General features: G+C 40.2%; 1 long non-coding RNA gene across 1 annotated transcript in view; it reads right to left on the bottom strand.

Moving 5' to 3' along the window:
* Positions 1 to 6,454: 6,454 nt before the first annotated feature.
* Positions 6,455 to 17,568, bottom strand: part of LOC106726148 — a 13,137-nt gene continuing 2,023 nt past the window's right edge. The window contains exons 2-3 of the long non-coding RNA XR_001362176.1: positions 8,440 to 8,522; positions 6,455 to 7,916 (exon numbers count right to left, since the gene is read on the bottom strand). This is a non-coding gene — a long non-coding RNA (uncharacterized LOC106726148). The remainder of the gene's footprint in view (positions 7,917 to 8,439; positions 8,523 to 17,568) is intronic.

Below are 17,568 nucleotides of genomic sequence, written 5' to 3'. Positions count from 1 at the left end.
TCTTCAGTCATAAATTTGGGATTAAGTTCTAACATCCTTCTGAAATCACAATTCTCTTTTGGGAAGAACTTTAAATTTGACCGTAGTTCTTCTTTATTTGTAAAAATGAAGACAGCCGAAGCCGGTTTGGCTCAGTGGATAGGGCGTCGGCCTGCGGACTGGGGGGTCCTGGGTTCGGTTCCGGTCAAGGGCATGTACCTGGGTTGCGGGCACATCCCCAGTGGGAGATGTGCAGGAGGCGGCTGGTCGATGTTTCTCTCTCATCGATGTTTCTAACTCTCTATCTCTCTCCCTTCCTCTCTGTAAAAAATCAATAAAATATATTTTTTTAAAAAATGAAGACAAAGGATTGATTGTTGCTGATACTATTATTGCTATTATTAATGTAAAATCTGAAACTACAGGCTCATTAGTTAAAGGATTGAGTTTTTTCTATTTGTTTGTTTGTTTTCTGGATAGGTTCTCTGTTCTTGTTTAGCAGAATCCGAGCTTACTCTTGCTTTTTCCCCTGTGAAGCTTCTGCTTCCTCCGTGTCTGTCACAAATGGAAGGATCGAATAATTTATATGATGGTCAGGGGAATCCTCTTCCTTCTCCCCTATAATCTAATCAGATTGTGAAGAGATAAAAGTATCATCAATCAGACATACAAAAGGCAGACATGTCATTCTTCAGAAGCTTTTAATCTTGGCAATGAATGTAATACCTGTACAACAGATGTTTGTACAACAAGAGAACAATGGCTCCCAGATATTGCAATTTCATGGACTGGTAATGTTTCAAAAGATTGAAACTTGCCGGGTCTTTATGTTGACAAAAATCAAAAGCCAATCTACCCATTATCTAATATCCCCATCATTTCATGAAATGATGGCACTAAAGGTAGTTAGGTATCTCTCAGTAAGTAAATAAATGAGAACAAAATAACTTCATGAAAGAATTCACATTTATTTTTGCTTTTCACATTTCTCCATTAACTAGTGGGAACCTTGGCATGTGTGAAGCCCTCTAGCAGAGTAACTAAGGTTGTGGATTTGAGAGACATACACTATGGTTATGCTCTTTTGTCTGACTTTGGACAAGTCATGTAACCTTTTTCAACCTCTTCTCATAAAATAGGGATAATAATACATCCCTCATATGGTTGTCATGGGACTTAAACAAGATAATGCATAGAAAGTGCTTAATCCAATGCCTGGTGCAATTGGATGCTCAATAAACAGTAGTGGTTGCCAGATTCCTCATCTAATTATCAGAAACAGATCTTGAGAGTTCCTTACAAGTGGATACATTTGGGGGAGAATTTGGAAATACAAACTTTAAAAATTCTGAAGATTGCTCAAGCACACTTCAAGACATTTACTGAGCACCTTTTTATGAGCTAGCAGCTGTCTCTAAGATGTTGTCATTAAATATTATGCTGAATAATCTTGTAGGTAGAATTCATTTGGAAATACCAGATCATGAAGAAGGACAGCAATTCCTACCTAAAGATGAAAGGGTCCTTAAAAAAACCTTTGTCTAACCTTGCTATTTAAAAAAAAATGGGGACATGGAAGCCCAGATCATAAAATGTCTGCCTAATGTCACATAGGGAGAAGCAGGAAAACTGAGACTAAAAGGTGGGTTTCCTGACACCCCACCATGACCTTGCCCTGGACTAGGGGCATGTCCCTCCTTGTTGGCAAGAGAAGGAACCGCTGCTGGTGGGAAATGAGGGCCCGCACCCTCTCCGTGGGAGCTCTGCTGTTCGACTCTGGGTCACTCTTCCACGGTGCCGGGTGGTGCTGGTCTGTTGGTCTCAGGTCCTCTTATTCCCTCTGTGGAGCTAATGCTCAGCCACAGCACCGCAGTACAGATGACTGTTTGTTACAATATTAATGTTCTTCTGTACCAGGCCCCCTCTTCTCCTGGGTACCTAACCCTATCTCCCAGGAACCCCCAGCCTCCAATTGAATCCGCCTTTAAGGGGTGAATGCTGGCCCTGGAGGTGCCCCCAGAACTGCTGCCAGCTGGCAGCTTGTGGGCATCTGTTCTGAATGCCAGTGGCCGTGCAAAACCAAGTTGTTAAATATGTTTAATATCTCTCCTGTCCTTTTGGCAATCTGTGCAACTGAAACAACAAATCACTTTTTATGGCCTGATGGGAGTGTGGGCCCCAACAGATAGTGAGGTGTGCGAAGCCATTAGATCGCACTCTCTTAATGATTTAAATTATTTTAAAATGATTCTGTTGGGTAGTTCCACGGGGGTTCATGTTTTATTCTGTTTTCTACTGTCTTTGGGATCTCTGATTAACCAGGTTAAAGGGGTTTTGCAAGCTTCAGAGTACACACTAGAGGGCAGTGGCCCCTTATCTAGGTACCTGCCAGTCACCACTTACTTTGCCGGTCTCTGCCCTCTTTGTGTGTGTGTGGGAGGGGGGAGGGGCAGAGCCTCCTCCACATCATACAAATGCCATTTATGTCTGAAGTATTTTATGAAAACAGATCAGCTAGTTGGCAGCACCTAATCGTTCCTTGTCGTTTCTTTTCCATCCTTCCAATGACTTGTCTCAGCGCAGCTTTAAGAGTAGAGTTCGCTATTATTAACAACTTAATGACCTTTTCCTTTTTTTAAGACAAGGCAAAGGAGAGATAGGAGACATACATTTCTAATTTGGTAAGGCCTTTTATCTTTGCATTTTTGTATTTGCAAGTAAAGTAATGAATTAAGAATGAGGAAGGAGAAAGGTTCAGTGAAGTGTTCTTGCATTTTGCATGTTCAGAGGCAAAAACCATTTATTTATATGAGTCTGTAGTGCTGTCCCTTCCCCATGATCGCTAAAGATCAGCTCATTCATTTTACCTCTGCTGCCCACTTCTAAGTAGGAGACCGTCCTGCTGGCTAGGAGAGAGGCACAGCTGATCTGTATAATAAAAAGTTAGTTGGGGAAGAGGGGCGGGTGAGTGGATTGAGAAACAGTGAAGCCACTCTAGGCTGTGTGTTTGCAGAGTTCTGGGGCCTTGAAGAGAGAAGTTCCAGTGCTGCTAAATAGTGTAATAGAGTTTAGAAGGAAAGCAATGCTGCATTAAGAAGTATGTCAGTGTTTTTTTATTTGAGTCAACCTTTGATAGAATCTGAGGAACCTAAATAAGGGATTTGATTCACTTTGGTTGCTGGGCTGTTTCTTTGAAATGGATAGCCCTCTGAGACTGGATTATCTGAGCCTCAATTTTTAAAAGTTATACATAAAATGAACTTGTAGGGGTTTGGTTTTGAATTTGTGAGATCTATAGCAGTTTGTTCATTATGCTCACTCTTTGGCACAGATGGGAGATGTAAGTCCTGGGTGGGGAAAGGACACTTGGACCCTCCGAACAGCCTGTGCCTTGCAGCAGAGATAGGGACGCCCTTTGCATTTCTCTTGGTGTTGCTAATATTTATTGAGCACCTACTGTATACTACATAATGTGCTTTGCATAGATGATCTTGCTTAATCCTTACAACAACCTATGCCATATGTACGCTTATGATCCCCTACAGATTAGGAGCTTGAGGATCAGGGAGATTGCCTGGGATCAAACAGTGAGGATGCAGCAGGCTGAGATTTGAACCCAGCTTTGTTGGACTCTGCAGCTTAAGCTTGTAACCATCATTTATGTGCCCTCAGAAGAAGAAACAGTGATGCAAGCAATGCCAACATAAGATCATCCCTCTCCTGACCAAGCCTGCAGTACTGTCACACCCTGAACTGGGTGTGGATTCTGATCTTATTCCTCCATAGTACAGAAAGGATGCCCTGGCTGGGCTGGGGCTATCACACACACACACACACCACACACACACACACACACACACACACACACGACACACACACACTCACTGGTTGGGTTTTCATGCTCTGATTTTGTATAAGACACACTCACTGGAGAGTGATTAAAACCCCTAGTGGATTTATGTTGGGCCTCCTGACATGATTGTGTAGTTATTTATGCCTAGATGACAGAGACGATTAGCATTAAATGCTGAGAGAAATGCTCCTACCACTTAGATGCAGTTAGAGGCATCTATCAAAAATGCATTTGGAACTGAGAGTCCTCAATCTAATTGCCAGGAATGCTGCAGGCTTTCTTCAGTCACACTTAAAGGGAGGGGAAAAAGAGTTAGTAGTGAGAGAGGTGGACCCCACCTTAACGTTTCTGTTGAATCTTCGGACGAAGAGGAGTAATCTCTACCCTATTCCTGTCTCTCTTGCGTCTTTGAGGTAATTGTCCTTGTGCCATGGCAACACCTTCCCTAGAGACAGAAGCAGGCAGAAGGACTAATGTGTTCCTATTACTATTAATAATAGCGGTCACATTTGTTAAGTGTTTACTGTATGTTGGGATGCGATGGAAGGGCCTTATCTGTATCATCTCAACTAATCCTTAGATGGCCAGCCCCTCTTCCAAGCCTGACCCTCTCCACCCCTCCCCCAACTATCATTTGTGCCAGTTGTTTCTCTGTGAGTGTTGGGGGTGGGGGTGGGGAGGGGGCCGGGCAGGCACTGCTTATTGGTAAGAATAGCATTCACAGAAACACCAGAAGAGGTAAACATTGCCAGTGACGAAGGCAGAAAAGGATTATTAGATCTATGAATTATGTTGTCAATTATACTTCTGATCATTTGTGCCAGTTGTTTCTCTGTGAGTGTTGGGGGGTGGGGGGTGGGCACTGCTTATTGGTAAGAATAGCATTCATAAAAACACCAGAAAAAGTAAACATTGCCAGTGACTAAGGCAGAAAAGGATTATTAGATCTATGAATTATGGTGTCAATTATACTTCTACTAGGGGCCCAGTGCACAAATTCATGAACCTTGAAAAGAACTGTGGGCCGAGAGGCTGCGGTGGGCACAGGGGGGGGTCTCGGCCCATCCTTTGCACTGCCCCCCCCGCCCCTCCCTTGGCCCCCGGGGGTGGGTCTCGGCCCATCCTTTGCACTGCCCCCCCCGCCCCTCCCTCTGTGGCCCCCGGTCCCCTGTCTCCTGGCTGCCCCACTCCCACTGCTGCTGCCGCTCCCACGCAATGATAGCGCCAGCCCCACTCGCACCTGCTGACGGTGCAGAGCAATTGGGGCCAGCGCCATTAGTGGGTGCAAGTGGTGGCTGCTGTCCCAATTGCCCCTCAGGAGCAGGGGGAGCGGCGATAGGGGCCTGATTGCTCAACACTCGGAGCCAGCGCAGAGTGCTGGCAACAGGTGTGAGCGCCGGGTGGGACCATGGCACACAGCAGCAAAGAATTTTCAGTAATCAGCAGAGGCTCAAACCGATGACATTAACCAGCGCCCCGCCTTGGTCTGGCATCCCCGCTCTCCTCCACCATCCCTCCGTGGCCGATGCCCACTGTTCCCCTCGCACTCTCTGGTGGTCAGCGCACATCATAGTGACCAGTTGTTCTGCCATTCAGTCTATTTGCATATTAGCCTTTTATTATATAGGATTGGGAAAAAGAATCATTTGTTAGTTGTTAGATTGTATTTCTTGTTTACAGACATCAATATACTGTTTCATACTAAAATATAGTAATTAGTAGTAGTAGCACTATAATAACCCAAATGTCAATGCCTCTTTCCCTTCAGTGTCAGTGTTTGTTTGTGCCATCTCTGTGCCCCCCACTGTTACCCAGAAATGGAACTCAGAAGAATCTATGTTCACAAATAAGCTGGTGAGCAATGTGGATTTTAGTGAAAGATGAGGACAGAGGAGATTTTTATCAGATGTAAATCACCCCCTACACACACACACACACACACACACACACGTGCACACTCACACACTCTCATTCACCTCTTTTTAAGCAAGGAGGAGCATCAGAGTCCATATTAGACACTTCCACCCTCTCGAGACCCTCCGCTGGCCCAGAACTGAGGCTTTTCTCTCTGTGGTCCACACCCTTCTCCCAGCAGTGCTCATTCTTCTCTATTTCCTTCTGCTTCTTAGGAGGGATGCAGATTCCTTTCCTAATATTGTATGTTGTAGTGTAGAAACCATCTTTTATTACTAGACATGTCCTTAGCATCTCACACTTCCACATTAAGTGGTTTATCAACGTATTCCTTTCAAATATATATACCCCTATGTTCACTGCAGCATTATGTACAATAGCCAAGATTTGGAAGCCGCCCAAGTGTCCATCAGTGGGTAAGTGGATCAAAAAGCTGTGGTACATTTACACAATGGAATACTACTTGGCCATAAAAAAGGAACTCTTACCTTTTGCAATAGCATGGGTGGACCTGAAGAGCATTATGCTAAGTGAAATAAGACAGTCAGAGAAAGACAACTACCATGTGAATTCAATCATATGTGGAATCTAATGAACAAAATATAGTAACAGACGGACAGCTGTCAGAGGGGAGGGGGGTTTCAGGGCTGGGTGAAAAAGCGAAGGGATTAAGGCAAAAAACAAACTCATACACACAGACAACAGTATGGTGGTTACCAGAGGGAAAGGCGGGGGAGTAGGGTAGAAAAGGGTACAGGGGAATAAGTAGTGATGTAAAGAGACTTTATTTGGGGTGTATATACACAATACAATATACCAATGACATATGATAGAATTGTACACCTGAAACCTATATAATTTTATTAACCAATGTCACCCCAATAAACTCAATAAAAAAAGAAATTCTTCTTACAAGAAATTCTGGGGGAATAAGATTTCCATTTTATTATAGAAACAGACCTCATTGAGACAGAATTCTGAAAAGAAGGACCATTTATAGACTATTGACTCTAGTCTGATGTAATCCACCCCAGTTCAGACAGCTTATATTTAACAATACTTGAAGGGGTTCATTACCATGGGAATTTATAAAAATTACTAAAAGAGTCTTGAAAATGACTGAATCCATAGTCTATGGCAAGAACCATAGAAAATTCATTGTAAATTTAATATAGCACCCTAACTATACATAAATAATATATAGTGATTTCTATTATGTGTCCTAGCTTCCCCTTTATTATGAAACCAGATATAACCTTTAACCAAACAGTCTTGGTTCTCTCTGGCTGCTTCTGTATGCCCATATTACTCTTGTTCCTGGTTTTGATTCATAGTTAGATAGTAGAAATTCAAACCATATCACACTCAAACACATTTTCTCCATTTGTGCCCACTAATGGCTTTAATCTAGACAAGACATCTAAATTACAAGCAAAGGTGTAAATGAAACCCTATTTGATCATTGCTTCCCCCTACTTCCCCATACCCCAGAGTCATCTCGGGTTGCCATACTATAATGCAATCCAGGCCCAGCCTCCACCACGGCTTTTCAGAGTCCAGGTACATCAAGATCAGTCTCTGTTGGACCTGTTGGCTAAAAATGTTTCCAATGAATCTGAAAAGGTAACCGTAGCATCAGAGGGGTAAAACTAGATCAGGTTGGCAGTGGATGGATGGTTTAAATTCCTGTGAAATTTAACTGTGGAGTGGCTCCTTTTATAAGCAAAATGCAGGTTCAAGCTCTTGAAAGTCTGCCTGCAAATGAATTAAGCCTTGATTGGAATGGCATCATGCATTGTAATACTTTCCATTAAGTAAATGGCTTCTAGTTGTTGGATAAAATATTCAAGATTATCACTGAGATTTGCATTTCTCTGGGCTCACAGCACTTGTGGTTCTGGGTGATGCCTGGGATAGCAACAACAGACTTTGCAGGCAAGTCCAGGGAAGCACATGAAAATAAGAATGGCTGATGTCCAGGAAGGGATGAACTTTTACTTCAAACTTGGATTTAGGTCATTGAAAATACATTGGGAGAAATGTAGGCAACCAGATAACCAGAATTTAATATACTTCACCAGACAGGTTTTGTTTTGAGGTTAAAAATTCTGTTTGTGCATTCTTATTGTGTGAATTACTCTAAGTTTATCCATTTCTTCAAGCACTGCCCCTATAATATATTACAGAGAGCTGTTGTTAGCAGAATTTGAGTCTCTTATTCCCCCCCCCAAACTTATTTATCTCAAAGTGAGGTATACAGATATGCCAAATCCTCTATGCAGTAAACAGTCCTCAACTTCTGTTTTCAAGTGAGGTATACAGATATGCCAAATCCTCTATGCAGTGAACAGTCCTCAACTTCAGTTTTCCTTTCTTAATGAGCTAAGGAGGTAGGCTGAAATTAAGGAAGTGAATATTTGTAAAATGGCAGCTCAGAGCGACAGCTGCAGACTTGAGTGAGTTTCAGCTACCTTTAGATTCTCAGAAAGAAATAGATAGAGGTCATATTATTGGTGTTAGCATTTTTACTTCTTCTGTATTTTTCAAACATCCTAAAATAAGCATTTATGGTTTTTATAATGGAGGAGAAAAAGTTTTTTAAAAATCTTAGTTGTAACCAGTATATATTCCATATATAGGCGTAGGGATACTAAGAGGATACTTACCAAAAGGAAGTTGAAAGCAGTACTTACCTTGGAGTAATTGGGGTAACTGGTAATTTTAGTTTCTTCTCTTTTACATATTTGTTCTTGAAAATTTCTACAATACACATTACCTGCAAAATAAGTGAGAATTTTTCTACAATGAGCATTACTTACATAATGAAAATTAGGTTTATATATTTTTAAAAGTCATACCTATCCCCAAAAGTAAATATTTGTACTGCAAATTCGTTCTTGTTCCTCATCAACATTGTAGGGTTAGCAAGTATACACCCCGTCTATGCTTGGAATTGGGTGCATTGAGGTTCAGAGGCTGCCTCAGGAAAGGCTATGAGGTCCTGTGAAACCAGAGATCCTGCTGCTCTCCCCTCCGCTTGTTTCTTCCCCTGCAGCACGCCCGAGGCCACGCCAGGCCTGAGTCTGGAATAACAGCAACAGTCGTAGTCATCGTAATGACACACTCATGCCATTTCCTCATACTTTTAAGCCTTTCCCGATCATGCTTATCTGAGCCTCTGAAGGACTGAAGAGTAGATAGCAGGCCTGGCATAAGTATTCCTTTCCCATACGGCAGCCCCACGGAGGTTTTTAAAACAGAGGGCTTCACGTTAGTCTTCTGCTAAAGACTCATGAAAGGATTCCCAGTGTGTTGAGAATAATTTAAATTCTCTACAAGAGGCCCTGCCTGGTATGGCTAAGACCACCTCGGTGACTGCATCTTTCCCCCTTTCCTGTCGGAAAGCTCTGGCAACACTGCCCCGTCTACTGTTCAGGACCTTCACTTGGTGCCCTTGTTCTGGAGTGCTCTTCATCTTGCCACCAAAGAACCACCTTCTGCTCAGGGCTGACTCCATTTTATCTGTCTCAACTTAAATGTCTTCTTTTCTCTTTCTAAATATGTTTTTATTGATTTTTTAGAAAAGAGGGGAAGGAGGAGGGAGAGATAGAAACATCACTGAGAAACATCAATCAGATGTCTCCTGCATGCCCCCTCCTGGCGATCAAACCCACAACCCAGGCATGTGCCCAGACCAGGAATGGAACCAGAGACCTCTTGGTTCATGGGTCGATGCTAAACCACTGAGCCACACCGGCTGGGCAGATGTCTTCTTCTTAAAGAAGGCTTTCCTGACCACCCTCGTTAAATAGGTGTGTTCTTACCTCTCACTCACTTCTTTCTGTAGTAGTTGTTCATGGTTGTGTAACAAGTCACCCCAAGCCTTAGTGGCTTAAAACAACCAACATTTATTGTTTCACACAGTGCCTGTGGATCAATAACCCAAGAATGGCCAGGCTGGGTGGTCTGGCTCATGTCTCTCAGTAGATGACCATCAAGGCTCAGCCAGGGCTGCAGTCACCTGAAGGCTTGGGGCTGGAGAATCTGTTTCCAGAGGGGCTCACTCACATGCCTGGCAAAGTAGTGCTGGATGTTTCTATTTCCAATGAATTATTTACTTGTTTATTACTTGTCTCTCCCCATTCATTCATTCTCTGTCCTCTGCACCCAGCCCAGTGCCTAACGCATTGTTGATACTCAATATTGAATGACTAGGAAATCCCTATATTTTAACTCAGCTGGTTGTTTAAAACAGGAGATATAAATAGAGATAAAATGAACACTGTTGGTTAATGTTGACTTCGTCCAAAAAACTTTAATGGAATAATTGGATGGGTGTAGGAGGAGTTTATTTCTTCTTTGTTTACTGAAACACTTTTAATTATTTCAGTTGGGAAGCTTGTCATGTACAATTTAATTTTTTCATAATTGATTTTCTTCTTTTTTAAGTGAAACTGTTCATAATATTTATCTTGTGTATATTTTTCTATGGGATCATTTTATGTCAAGATATTCATGAAAAGAAGTTATAATTAAGAAATAATAAAATAAATACTTACTACCGCCATATTAGATAATCAGTAGGTAGGAATGACAAAGAAAACTACTATGGTTACATGTTTACTTACAAGTTTTCCCCCACTAGATGGTAAAGTCTGGGAAGCTACAAATGTATGCCCTATATATCCTTGCACTCAAGTTGGTCCATGAATCAGTAACATCCACTTTATCTGGGATTTTATTAGAAATGCAAATCCTGGACATCACCCCAAACCTAGTGAATCAAAATCTGCATTTTAACAAGTCCTCGATTCAGTTGCACATTAATGTTTGAGAAGCACTGCTCTTTAGTACAGAACCTGGGCTTTGCATTTAAAGAAGTCTTTTGTACTTCAGAAAACTGGAACATTTGCTCTTCTGGAGTCAAGTTCAGGAATAAAAGGGCCCATCTTATAACTGAGGTGCTTCTAATTGAGGAGATATTTTTGAAACCGGAAAAGTTGGCATTCGTGCTACCTGTCACTATCAGAACCAGTAAGTAGAGGCAAGGATTGAATCTTTGTGAGCGCTTTATTCAGATGGCCAGCGATCTGAGAAGATGGGCAGGTTATGTACCCTAAAAATACTGTCTTGCATCTCATTTCAAGCCAACCCTTTTAAAAATATATTTTTATTGATTTCAGAGAGGTAGGGAGAGAGAGATAGAAACATCAATGATGAGAGAGAATCATTGATCAGCTGCCCCCTGCACGCCCCTACTTGGGATCGAGCCCGCAACCTGGGCATGTGCCCTTGACCAGAATCGAACCCAGGACTCTTCAGCCCACAGCCAAACCAGCTAGGGCTCAAGCCAACCCTTTTTGTAAGGAGAAGAAAAGTGTAGGTAAAGGGTTTGGAATTCAGGGGAAAAGGTTAATCATATAAAAACTGCAGTCTGGTGATTTTTCGAGCATCCCTTTGTCACCTGACTGGTGATGCTTTATCTGCATCCTGGGCAGCAGACATTCTCTCCCTGGAGGACAATGGCTCAGATACCATCTTGGTCCCTTGCAGCCATCCTGGGACAGAAATGTGGAATTGCTTTCGGGGCTCCTGAAGTCAGAGCATGTCCAGTTATATACTCCAGTCCCTGGAACAATAGCTTTCTACATGCATTAATTACCAAGCCTATTAATGATACAACCAAAGCTAAAATTTTAACTTCTCCAGTTCCCCATCATTTTATGCATTCTAAACCTCAGAACGGCACCACATGAGTTCCCTAATGTGGCCTCTGCCCTGCCTGGTGCAGTTCCTCTCACATCCAGGAGGCCGAGCTCTGATTTACGTTTTATCTCAAATTAGTAAACAGTTTGAAGAACCGGTTGCTTCTAGTTCCAAAAACCAAGTTTTGAAAATTGAGATTATTAAAATTATGTGTCCCTGAGGATAATACTTTCCCCTATTTTTTTAAAAAAAACATTTTAGTATGTTTTATTTTACAAAGAAACTTTGGTTTTTTAAAAACTCAGCTATGGGAAGGCTATTTTAGTCTTGTTTCTAGACTTCAGATTAAAAAGAGAAATTCTAGCCCTGGCCTGTGTGGTTCGGTTGGTTAAAGGTTGTCCTTCCTATTGATGTTTCTCTCTCTTTCTCCCTCTCCCTTCCTCTCTTTCTGAAGTCAATAGAAACATATTTTTTAAAAATATAAATTCTATACTTTCATATTTCAATAGAAATGGGAATTGCTTATCATTCTTTTTTATTGATTTGAGAGAGAGAGGGAGGGAGGGAGGGGAGATAGACAGAGACATGGATTTGTTGTTCCACTTATTTCTGCATTCATTGGTTGGGTCCTGTATGTGCCCTGACCAGGGGATGATGCTCTATCCAACTGAGCTACCTGGTCAGGGTGGAATTGCTTATCATTCTTGTTACTGTTTTCTTTATATTTAGCAGTTTCAGTTGTTCTGAGGATATTTCACAAAAACAGAGCAAAATGATTACTAAAACATGAGTGTGTGATGGAATATCATTTCACACCTGTGTTTTTTCTTTTTAACAAAAATTTAGCTTTAGAAAATTAGAGCAGTTGAATTTCCTAAAGCCATTTATATCATTGTGCCAACTAGGGCAGGGTAAGATATTATATTTAAATTTTGAGACAGTATCATTAGTGCTAAGTTGACACCCCTTAGAGAGAAGTGAAATGACTGACATGTAAGTCACGTCTCTCTTCACATTTCTAAAATCTGGCCCAATTTTATTATATTTAAGAGCAAAATTTCACCTATGCACTAATTTATTGACTATGGTTTTCATTCAGCAGTATCCATGTGCCAGTCATTGGGCCCCGCCTTTGATTGCAAAGAGGAAGGGGTAACATGGGAGGGAACCCACCTTTTATGAAGCAATAGTTTAGTCAGGAAACTGTTAATTATTCAACTAGTTGCTGGCTCCTAACATTTTTAAGATGTAAGCAGTATGCTTTCCTAATTCTAAAATAAACATGCATTTGTCCAGAAATATAAATATTTGGAATAAGTAGAGGGCTTGTAGGTTATCAGTCTTCTTTACTAGTTAATACTCTGTTCCTCCCAAGGTGACATTTAAATTGTTGTTGTATTTTTATTTTTTGCAATGACTCTAGAGAATTTCCTTAGTCTTGTGTCATGTACAATTTTATCACCATTGGAAAATCTATTTCCTGACATGATTCTGAATTTGCATTTCTTTTTCAGTATAGTCCTCACTTAGGATCTGTTGCCATTTCTGCTACTAAATTTGGTGGGGGTGTTTTGTGTTTTTTTTTTTGAGACACACAGCTTATGTGTGTGTGTGTGTGTGTGTGTGTGTGTGTGTGTGTGTGTGTGTGTTACTACATAGTAAATTTGAATTTACACATATAAATGTGGGTTTTTCTGGGAAGACATACTTCATGCATATAAAAATACCAAAAGTCAAAATATTATTTGTATTTTTGCAGAAGTTTATATATATTATTAAATATGCTAGTAAGTCAAGTTATTGAAGATTAGGAAACAAAATACTTTTGAAATAAAGATGCACAAATATCTTTCGGCTATTATGCTTGACACATGGAGTTGGTGGGTTGTTTTTTTAGTATTTTATGGTAATGATCTTGGTACTCTAATGGCCATGCTGTCATCCTGTACTTTTTAGAGAAATAAGGAGACTTTCAGGACAAAATGATGATGAGACATGACCACTTTGTGTTATGTTTACACAGAAGTGGGCAAGGCATTAGGAACTTCTAGCCTGTCTCCTCCAAGAAGTTTTGTAAGAGGGAGGGGCCCGGCGATGCTTGCATTGCGATGTCCTACAGTGGTTCATCAGGAAGCATGGCAACTACTCAGCACTAGTTCCTAAAGCCAGCATACTTGAAAGCTGCTGAACATCAGAATTTTTAAAGAAGTTAGCCCTCTGTTTAGTTTCAGTTCGGTTCCAGATTTGTTACATATACATGTAATTGAATCATAGATGGAAAGAGAGACCTAATTTCTTTCAAGTTGAATTTTTATTTGAAGAAAAGATCAAATCTAATCAATTTTCTTTCATCTTCCCTTCCTCCAGCTCACAGAAAAGTGCTCAGCCCGTGGCACATACTTTCCCAAAGCCTGGCCAGCACGCTCCAGGTGGCCGGCACGGTGACTCCAGGTGGTACACCCACCTGTACCACGTGCAGTCATCAAATAAGTCTGTGTCACAGGACAGGAGTAGAATTCCCGTTTCAGTTCTCTTTCAGTTCTTCTGCTTATATCAAGAAAAGAGCCTCATTTTGGTGCATTAAGGTCTTTAATACCTCCTTAATCTTCTCAAGCCTTTCCTATAAGGAAAAGGCAGTCCCCAGGTTCAAAGCTCTGGGTAAGCTTTAGCTAGAATTTATTTTTACAGTTGCCTTCTACTAATAGTAAATTATTTTCCATTGATAATAGTATTATAAATTGTTCATTTAAAATACATATTTTAAAGTATAAATCTATTAATTAGAGAAAATATTAAGTAGAATATAATACAGGTGGTACATGGTCTAGCAAAAGTTAGGAAGGTGATACATGAAAGACAGCTTGGTGGGTACTTAGTGTAGAAAAAGAACAGCCTTTGGAATCAGAAGGGTTAGACCTCAAACTCACATACCTGTTTGGGCATGTACTGACTTTGTGACTTTGGGGAAATTATTTCATCTCTGAGCTTTCTTCATCTCAAAAATGGCAGTAACAGTGATACCATATATGTAAAGTATGTAGTACAGTGCTTTAAACAATAAATGTAAAGTCAGCCCTTCACATCCACAGATTCAATCAACCACAGGTGGAAAATATTCCGGGGGAAAATATTACACTGTTGCTGACGTGTACTGTGTAGTTAGGCCTACCATGGTTGTGTCTGAACTGAACATGTACAGAATATTTTTCTTGTCATTATTCCCTAAACAATATAGTATAACAACTATTTCCCTAGCATTTACATTGTATTAGGTGTTCTAGGTAATCTAGAGATGATTTAAAGTATAAGGGAGGATTGCATAGGTTGTATGCAAATACTGCACCACTTTATATAAGGGACTTGAGCATCCTTCGATTTTGGTATCCATAGGATCTTGGAACCAATCCCACTTGGTTACTGAGGGGTGACTGTGCTCAAAATGAAACTCCTTTCCAGCTAACTAAACTCTTTAAGACCTCATCACATAATTTCCTTAGCAAATCCATCTTGAGCCATCTCCCTACAGTGTGGTATCAATAATTGGAAATTATCTGGCCTCCACCTCTTTATAATTGGTTTGCCTCCCGTTTGTCCTTCATATATGATGTATAAAGCCCTGAAATCTCCCGAGGCATCTTGTGATACCTAAGCTAGATAAAATCTTAAGTCTGTGATACTGTGAATATGAGAGCTGAAATTATATTCTGATCATATTTTTCCTTTTGATATTCACAAAATAGATCCAGAATTTCTGGGCCATCTGGGTGTTGTGAGGTAGCCAACTTACTCGTATACCTTTCCCCATTTGCATCTTCATCAGCCCATCCACACTGGCATTGTTGAGGACATGTGGATTGCATTTACAATTTACATGGCCATATGCTACCACCCCATTTTTTAATTCTATTTGTGGAATGAAAGTTTTATGGAAAACATTTTGCTACAGGGTTGTGAACGCACTTAGAAAGATCCACGTCGCACATCATGACAGCTCTTTCCCTATCATCGCCACATGCACTCGCCTCCTTATTTGAAGCGCCTTCTTTAGCATCTGGCCATACACATCCCTGTTTGCTATTATCACTCATGAAGACAACTGCTGCTGCACCTGTATATATTCTTATGGTGGCACATTTGATTAAATAGACATGCCCATTAGAATGTCAGATGTTCCAATAAATCTCCCAGTGTCCATTTTAATATAATGCAATAAACTCACTTTTCCAACAAACCCAGAAATTGCAAGGCAAGCCTCCTGTGGACCCAAGAGTCTGTTAATTCCACATATGGCCAATTCCCTGAAGGGAGATGTTTGAATACAGTTTTTTAAAGTGGGTTAGCTAACAGAAAATTTAATTCATATGATAAATGATAAATCGTGTCAGGCAGCTGAGTTCCAGCATTCATTTCATCATTATCTTGAATTGTTGGTTTAATCAAGTTTCTTCACTTAATCTGAATGTGTTCAAAACTCAGCATCCTACTTTATGGAAAACCCTCACTTTTTATTTCTTTTGTATAGTCCTCAGTTTTGTGAAATCTGATGAAGACAGCCAGTGAAGTGAATCTAATTTGGGTGGTTAAATACTGAGTAGGAATCAGGAACCTCATAGAGTTTCTTTCATTAAAATAGCTTTATTAGAGAAGACATTTCCACCATACTTTTGCATCTAAAGCAGTGTTATTTCCATTTTGCTTTGCTTAAATTAAAAAGGAATGCCATTAAAGTGAAAACTTGGTTACATATATATGATCAAGTAAGTAGGTTGGGTGAATGCTATGTTATTTGACAGATTCTACTTGTCTACCATAAGGTAGAAAAGCAACTCATTTTACCCCTTTTGATACAAAGCCAGCACAAATAATGGAGTGTATTTGTTCAGAGTTGAGCATCAGGTGCAATAGAATTATGCACTGTGTTTATGTGACCCTGCCTTTTATATCCCTGTAGTTGCTCATTCATTCATTTTTCAGATGTAAATTAAAAGTGGCGATTGCAAATTAGATGTGCCAGGGCTCATGTAGGCTATGTGAAATATAGTTTCTCTCATTCTTGGAACTTATTGGATCATGACAGAAATATAAGTGAGCTCTAGGAGAATATTCAACTCTTAGGAGAGTTCATTTACAACAAGAATAGGTAGTTGCCTTTGCTAGCAATGAAGCCTATAAATTTATTTTTCCCTTTGTTCTTGTTATTTGTTATTATTAATTCAGTTAGCAATACTGTAAAGGATTTTAAGTAATATTCTCAAGTTATCTTTATAGTCTTTCAATTGTGAATATGACTAATATAAGTAGATTCTCCTACTTATTAGAAGAAGCATCTCTTGAGAGTCTACTTTGTGTCCAGTACTGCCTGGGCTCTTTACAATGAGAAATAATTTAATCACCCCAATCTGCTGTCGTTTTTTTAAAAGAACATATAAAGAACATTTGACCTCTCTGAATGCTATTAAGATTATTTACATAACAATTCAACCTTGACTTTTCTTAACCAGCTTTGTGACACAGAACTTAGTATTAAGTTGAACTATTTAACATTAATGCTATTTACTATTTATGTTCCATGAAATGTCAACTTCATAAGGCTTATCCTAATACCTATAAGTTGTCAAGCACCCACCAGATAAATAACTGAATTCAGCATATGAAGGATATGCTTAATACTCCTAAGCATCTCTTAATACTCTCAGTACAGCTTAAGATTTGCTTTTATTTCCCATGTGATACATTTCCCTCTGTGTCATTGGTGCCAGTAATGGAAGGTGTTTGAAAAATAATTTCAAATGAAAAGGATTAAACATGATCAATGTGAACAAAGGGGGCAAAACCTTAATATTTTGGATATGAGAGAAAAATAAGGGTAGTTTTTATTAGTTTGGACAACAGTCTGTGCAAGCTTTTTCATGTGTGATAACTTGCAGATAACAGGCTCTGAAGGACCAACAAGCGGCTGATAGTGCTTTTAAATACCCGTGTTCCTCATAACTGGGAAAATAAGCCAAAATTTGGAGCCTGATTGGTTCTAGAACATGAAATTCTAAAACAATCAATGAGTGTGAAATACAATTAGGAAAGAAAGGGAAGGGAAGGGAGGGGAAGGGAAGGGAAGG

This window comes from Myotis brandtii, unplaced genomic scaffold, assembly GCF_000412655.1.
Source record: "Myotis brandtii unplaced genomic scaffold, ASM41265v1 scaffold230, whole genome shotgun sequence".
Classification (NCBI taxonomy): domain Eukaryota; kingdom Metazoa; phylum Chordata; class Mammalia; order Chiroptera; family Vespertilionidae; genus Myotis; species Myotis brandtii.
The sequence above is the reverse complement of the archived record's forward strand: the minus strand, read 5'-3'. Positions and strand labels throughout refer to the sequence as shown.